The following is a 7,335-nucleotide window of genomic DNA, read 5'->3' as shown; positions in this document are numbered from 1 at the left end:
AAAAGTCACGAATAAAGTAGACAATTGACGGGGATGAAAACTCAGCATTCTTCCACGGATATTTCAACAACAAAAAAATACAGGAATCATATCATGGGGCTATTAATTAATGGATCGCAGAAGCATAGACAATAAAAAAGGAAGTATTCAAATTCTATTAGAAGAAGTTCCAGGAAAAGTAGCAGTTAAGACCAAAACTCACCGGTCCTAATTTCAAGATACTAGAGCCAGCTGAACAACAATACTTGGAAGACCCGTTCATAACTCAGGAAATAAATGATGTTGTCTAGGCTTGTGGAAATGAAAAAGCACTGCGACCGGACGAGTTTTACCTTCAAGTTCGTCAAAAAATTCGGGGACAGTCTGCAATGTGATATTGTACAATACGTGCAATACTTTGAAAAATACGAGAAGTGGATATGGAGTGAAACTCGTCTTTTATTACCTTAGCTGCAAAAAAAAGGACCAACTTACTCTTTGAGACTACCGTCCGATAAGTCCCATTGAAAGCATGTACAAGATAATCGCAAAATTCCTTGCCAACATATTAAAAGTAGTTATTGGAAAAAATATTGGTGAGGCACAATCAGAATTCGTCGAAGGAAGAAACTCCCTTGATGGGCCTTTAAATATTAATGAATTATGTGCACGATCCGAAAATGCTAAAAAAAGAATGCTACTCTTCAAACTGGACTTCGAGAAAGTCTTCGACTCAATAAATTGGGAATACTTGGACTCCATCTTGATGCAGCTAGGATATGGAGAGAAATAGAGGAGGTGGATACAAGGATGTCTCAAATCGGATGGGCATCCGTTCTTGTAAACGGTTCACCTACAGAAGATTTTGCAATGCAAAAGGGGTAAGGCAAGGGGATTCCCTTTCTCCATTCATGTTCATAATTTCCATGGAGGCCTAAATATTACATTGAAAACGGCTTGTGAGAAAAGCATTTTCTCGGGGTTATAAATACCACATAGCAATTTAACTATCTCACACCTATTTTATGAGACCCTTTTTGTAGGTGAATGCAGTATGGAAAACATAAAAAAAAATCATGTGAAATTCTAAGATGTTTTCACCTATCATCAAGTCTTCAATTCAATTTTCACAAGTCACGTGTGTTTGGAATTGGAGTAGATATCCAGGAAGTTATTAGATGCGTAAGAACTCTTGGTTGTGAATCGGCAAAACTTTCATTCATATACCTAGGTATCTCGGTTGGGGAAAATATGAATCTAAAGAAAAATTGGAGACCTATAATCGAAAATTTTCAATCTAAACCTACTTCTTGGAAGGCAAAGACACTCTCCTTCGGTGGTCGATTGACCCTAACCCAAGTTATTCTTGGAAGCCTTCCCTCTTATTATTTTTCTTTGTTTGTTGCTCTAATTGGGATCCTTGACACATTAGAAAAAATCATAACACATATTTTATGGTGTGAATAAGATGAAAAGTACAAAACAAATTGGGTGGCATGGGAAAAAGTAATTGCAACAAAATATGTGACATCCCCATTTTTACGGCCAGAAAAGACCGATTTGTTTATGATTTGTTTTATAAAATCAGAGTAATCTTTTAAAGAAAACGGTTGCGGAATTTGTTCCCAAAACAAGATATGATAATAACTTATCAAAACATTTGTCGAAGAGAATGTATTTTCATTTAATAATAAAACCTCAGGATGTCATGTTCGATACAGACATATAAGCATAAATAGAACTTACATTTAATTACACAATTGATTTATATCTCCTTTAAATCTCTGTGAAATATGTCTTCGTATTAATACCTGTGATACAAAGAAAACTGAGTGGGTAACGCTTGGGAGCCTGGTGAGCATATAGGGTTTTCATCCCACAATGTTATATCATATATTTATAAATATAAAACATTCAAACTTGTACAATTTCACCATATAAAGGCAACTCTTATCCCACCCCCATCGATCCTCACAATGACACGATCTAAACTCTCGTATCTAAAATTTTCCTTTTTACCCGATCCCTACTCACGGATCTAAAACTATTATCTTCACCCGATCCATACTCACGGATCTAAAACTAACCTTTTCACCTGATCCATACTCACGGATCTAAAACTAACCTTTTCCCTTGATCCATACTCACGGATCTAAAACTAACCTCCTGATCTGATCCATACTCCCGGATGAATAATTGTACCCAATCCATACTCCCGGAATAAGGAAAATTAACTATACCTTAATCCTGATATGATCCATACTCCCGGATCAATAACTGTGCCCAATCCATACTCCCGGACTAGGGACAATTAACTATACCTTAATCCTGATTTGATCCATACTCCCGGATCAATAACTGTACCTAATCCATACTCCCGGACTAGGGACAATTAACTTAGTCTTAATCCATACTACCGGACTAATAACAAGTTTTATCTCTTTACCTAATCCATACTCCCGGATCTAAAGCTAACCTCTTGGTCTAATCCATACTCGCTGAATAACTAGATCAATAACAACAACATCGGGGCCTCTCATCTGTTTATCACACATCAACTATCTACCCATGTTCTACCCAGCATATTAGTAGATAAAAATATATATTTTTATACATAGTTTAAAACCTGTATAACATTCTCATTCAATACCTATTCCACATAACAGATGAGGCACACCCACATAACACGTATTTCGTAGAGAATAAATCAGATCTATGAGATAAAAGAAAGTGAATATACATTCACGCATATAACAACAAAATATACACATAACACGTATTTTATATTAAATACTTAATAATTATGCGTTAGAAGAATGTAACCACACACTCACTTGATTAGAAGATGATCGGACAGCACTACGACTTGTAGAAGTAGTATTCTTCGGCAGATCTGGAAGATCTTCACAAAAATCGGCTTCTTGCGGGCAGAGCTTCGGCTCGGGAATCGCACTTCTCGGGATCTTCGGGGCCTCAGGACTTGCTTCGGGGCTCGGGAATGATACCGGGGCTTCGGGATATTTCTTGCACGAAAAACGATGCAAAAACGCGAGAAAACGGGAAGAAATGAGCAAGGAAGTCGGTTGCCCTCGACTTCCTTTTATAGGGGCTGGATCTGCGATTTACGCGGGGCGTAATTCATGTACGAGGGGCGTAACGCAACGTCATTGCATGCGTATGTGCTCGAGTGACGTCATTGCATGCGTAGATGAGGCGGTTCACGAGTACGCTGGGCGTACCCCAAATTACGCGGGGCGTACGCTATTAAGCAAACTTCAAACTTGCGTAACTTTTGCATACGAGCTCCGTTTTCGACATTCTTTATATCCACGGAAAGGTGAGACTACGATCTACAACTTTCGTTTAGACCCCGTCGGCTAATTTTGACTTTCTTTTATTATTTATTTTTAATAGGCCGGGACAGAAAATTTCGTTATAAATTCATAACTTCTTCGTTTGACGTCCGTTCTCGCCTAACTTTTTATCGCTTTGATACTAACAACGAGATCTTCGATTCTCGTTTAGATCACTAAGGCTAAATATCACTCTAACGTAAATTTCACTTTTTACGTTATTCAGCGGTGCCGGTTCTGTCGCGAAACTTTGACAGGTCATAACTTCTTCGTTATAACTCGGATTTCAGCGTTCTTTATATGCACGGAAACCTTGTAACATATACTATAACTTAATTAAGATTATTCCTTCAAAATAATCTTCCATCAAAAAGTCATTTTTGATGCTTAACGTCTCTAATTGACTAGCCCGGATCTACGGGCGTTACAATTATCTCCCCCTTAGGATGATTACGTCCCGGAATCATCAACGAAAATAGAACTTGTATAATGATTCCATACGCTATCTCTTCCTCCTAGGTAATAACCGTAAATTTTTATGTTTCCTCGAAAGAGTTTTTAACTCTATGGCTTTCTTGACCGCAGACGATGCCCAATCTTGCATCTGCTTATCGTACTATGTTGTACTTTCAATCGTAACCTCAAGTTACCAAATAAGTCCTTATTGTGGACTCCTTCTTCTTATTAGGATAATTACTTTCATTTATCTATTGTAACACACCAATGGGTCGTGCTCTATTAACCTCTCATCGCATGATGCGACGCTTAGACTCGGTCTTTAATAAAGTTAAATTCCAGAATAGAATATACCTTTCTTCATATTCTAATGTGATATAATCACATTTCAGCATCTAGCATTTCTACCTGCAAACTTCTTTTAACAACGAGCGCGACATTATCAATCGCATTAACTTCAACCTTCTGACTTAAGTCAGATGTTACATCTAACTTGGTCCTCTAGACCACGTAACATACTCCTCGTAGTCGAACTCAAATTTAAATATGACCACTAGGGTCGGAACAAGAACCATATTACTAGTCATTACCGAAACAATGGTAATGATATACCAGAATAAAGTGGAATCAATCACCGGCTTCTTGGTAACCTTGTGACTTTCCCTGATCCAAGTGCGAGTCCTGTGCTTCCGGTAGTATATGCATCTACTACCTTTCACACCTACTCATACTCGTCCCAAGTATTGTCCCGCAGTCGACCAAGTCACCATACAAGAAAATCAGACAATCATTCAACACATCAGTTAGCAAAACTAGGGTTTATATTAATTCCTTGAAACGATTACACAAAAGTTCAAGTTCACCCTATACTACGCCTCTAGTAGGCTACACTTCCTGATACAGACTTTATATATTGACATGAAGTCTTCATCCTTGAATCCTCGCATTGTTTTCTGCTTCATCGAGGATCATGTGGAATGCTCTTGGCTTCGGTGGTGCATTTGGCTTTATAGCCTCTTCTCTTCTTGGGCAGTTTTGCTTGAAGTGTCCTTCTTCACCACACTTAAAGCAAGCTTCTCTTTTGTTTGGGCATTTGCTGGCGTAATGACCAGTCTTCCCGCATTTGAAGCATGTCATTTCTTTAGAGCATTCCCCAATGTGCTTCCTTTTGCACTTGTCACACCATTGTGCTCCTTCTTCGAGCTTCTTCGAATCAGACTTCCGAAAATTTCTTTTCTCATTAGAACCTGAAGTTCCTTCTAACTTTCTCTTCTCGCCAACTTCAACCTTACTGTCAGTCCTCCCCTTGATCATATTCTCAACAGACTTGGCAGCCCAAATAGCTGCCTCTAGAGTAGGTGCCTGACGCACTGGCACCGCATACTCCCAAGGGAGTCCCTTTGCGTACCGGTCGACTTTTGTCAGTTCGTCTGGGACGATGCGCAAAGCAAACTCCATCTTGTCTGTGAAGGCATTAGTGTATTCATCCACTGACATGCTTCCTTTCTTCAATATCAGAAATTTGTTCTCCAACTCTAGCAGGTTTTGGGCCGAGCAGAACTTGCGCTTGAATTGCACCAAGAACTCTGCCCAAGACAGTTGCAGTGGCTCGTTAGGGCTTAGGATCTTCCCTAGAGTGTTCCACCATCGTACAACTCCACCTCGGAACTGACGCACGACATAGATAGTTTGCAACCTACTTCTGCAGCCACAAGTCATGAAGGCTAGCTCCATTTCCGATATCCAATCCATAACTCCGATCGGATCTTCCTTTCCAGTGAAGGTCGATGGTTTGCAAGTCAGAAAATCCTTATACTTGCATCCCATTCCATCATTCCTTCCATTCTGGTTGTTTTGCCTAACTATCGGTGGGTTGACTTGACCAACAAATCCACTAAAGTTTCCACCTTCCGAGTGCCCTTCATTCACTTCGGGCTCCTCCACTTGAATTAACAGTTCTTCACGATTCTGTTGAAGCAGGCGTCTCGTCTCATCCATCTGACGATCCAACATCGTCTGAATCATCAATTGTACACCGGCCATTATTATCGGCTCAGGTGCTGCTGCTATGACAGGTATTTGCTCAATCACTGGTGGTTGATTCCTGTTTTCATCAGCATTTCCAACTCCACTTCTTGTTCTCACCATTTTTTTTTATCTATACACCGAATAAGGTGAAATTAGATCCTTATTCATGATAGATATTCAAATCATCCTTATCACTCCGAAACGTTTACATGCTAGTTCTAATATCGTAGCCGTACGCTTAGAATCCTAAACACATAAGATTTCCAGATCCGGTCGGCAACAGACCATAGATCCGAACAACTAATAGCATCAATATAGCTATCACACAAAACATTTAGCACATAAAAGCTTTTTAGGCATCATTCCTAAAATAAACTAGTGCTTGTGTCAATTTAGGTGTACTATCTAACATATTTTAGACACACTCCTCACAATCATTACTTAGCATTCTAAGTTTAAGTCTAGAAATTTCCTACAAATTCCTAGTTCGCTTAAACTAATGCTCTGATACCAACTGTAACATCCCCCTCTGGCACGTATCACAATATTGTCCGCTTTGGGCCACTCGGCACGAGGACTTCCCAGGGGGTCACCCATCCTGGTACTACTCCCGCCAGAGCACGCTTAACTGCAGAGTTCTTATGGGATCTGCTGCCCTCACGGCTTTAAAACGCGTTGTGACAAGGAAGGTATCCACACCCCTTTATAAGGAAATGTTTTGTTCTCCTTCCAAGCCGATGTAGGATCAGGTGTAACCCACCTTCACCCCCATGATAGGGTTCGACGTCCCTGTCGAACACATCGACCCGTGCCCTAGCTCTGATACCAACTGTGACATCCCTATTTTTACGGCCAGAAAAGACCGATTTGTTTATGATTTGTTTTATAAAATCAGAGTAATCTTTTAAAGAAAACGGTTGCGGAATTTGTTCCCAAAACAAGATATGATAATAACTTATCAAAACATTTGTCGAAGAGAATGTATTTTCATTTAATAATAAAACCTCGGGATGTCATGTTCGATACAGACATATAAGCATAAATAGAACTTACATTTAATTACACAATTGATTTATATCTCCTTTAAATCTCTGTGAAATATGTCTTCGTATTAATACCTGTGATACAAAGAAAACTGAGTGGGTAACGCTTGGGAGCCTGGTGAGCATATAGGGTTTTCATCCCACAATGTTATATCATATATTTATAAATATAAAACATTCAAACTTGTACAATTTCACCATATAAAGGCAACTCTTATCCCACCCCCATCGATCCTCACAATGACACGATCTAAACTCTCGTATCTAAAATTTTCCTTTTTACCCGATCCCTACTCACGGATCTAAAACTATTATCTTCACCCGATCCATACTCACGGATCTAAAACTAACCTTTTCACCTGATCCATACTCACGGATCTAAAACTAACCTTTTCCCTTGATCCATACTCACGGATCTAAAACTAACCTCCTGATCTGATCCATACTCCCGGATGAATAATTGTACCCAATCCATA

The 7,335-nt window shown here is 39.4% G+C and overlaps 1 pseudogene; it reads right to left on the bottom strand.

Annotated features, from left to right (window-relative positions):
- Positions 1-6,376: 6,376 nt before the first annotated feature.
- Positions 6,377-6,494, bottom strand: LOC145018934 (5S ribosomal RNA; annotated as a pseudogene).
- Positions 6,495-7,335: the final 841 nt, after the last annotated feature.

This window comes from Lactuca saligna, chromosome 9 (genome assembly GCF_052625555.1).
Source record: "Lactuca saligna cultivar CGN05327 chromosome 9, ASM5262555v1, whole genome shotgun sequence".
Lineage (NCBI taxonomy): Eukaryota > Viridiplantae > Streptophyta > Magnoliopsida > Asterales > Asteraceae > Lactuca > Lactuca saligna.
This window is presented reverse-complemented; position numbering and strand designations above follow the sequence as displayed.